Here is a 535-nt window from a genome sequence, read left to right on the forward strand (position 1 = left end):
TTCAATCATTGAAAGGTCAGTTGAAGGGATGAAATCTGAGGCAACCTTTTCGTGAATTGGAGATAATGGTTTAACTTGTGAAGATGTCGCAGGAGATTTTGAAGGGATAAGTAAGTGAAATGGAACAGAGGTACGGTTTTGAGGTGGCGAGATTTCTTGAGAGGTTTGTTGGCATCCTTATCACCCTGCGAATCACAATCCGGATAAGAAACAGAGGCAACAATATTGTTATTAGAAAAGAATAATGTTTCTTACCACATTCTGATCCGCAAACTTTCTTTTATTTACAACAACCTTATGCTGCGATTTGGAAATATTAGGGTTCTGAACCGTAAATTTGGTGTTAGAGGCGTTTTTGCTGAAATAACAACAGTATGGGAATCACATAAACAACATCAAATAAGGAAGTAAAGAAGATAAATTTCAACAAAACCCATAAGAAAGAAAAAAGAAAACTAACCTCGATGAATCCATGGAAAACACCAGCAGGAAGATTAATTTATAAAAATTGAAAAAGAAGAAAATTACGAATGAT

This window comes from Papaver somniferum, chromosome 7, assembly GCF_003573695.1.
Source record: "Papaver somniferum cultivar HN1 chromosome 7, ASM357369v1, whole genome shotgun sequence".
NCBI classification, from domain to species: Eukaryota; Viridiplantae; Streptophyta; class Magnoliopsida; order Ranunculales; family Papaveraceae; genus Papaver; species Papaver somniferum.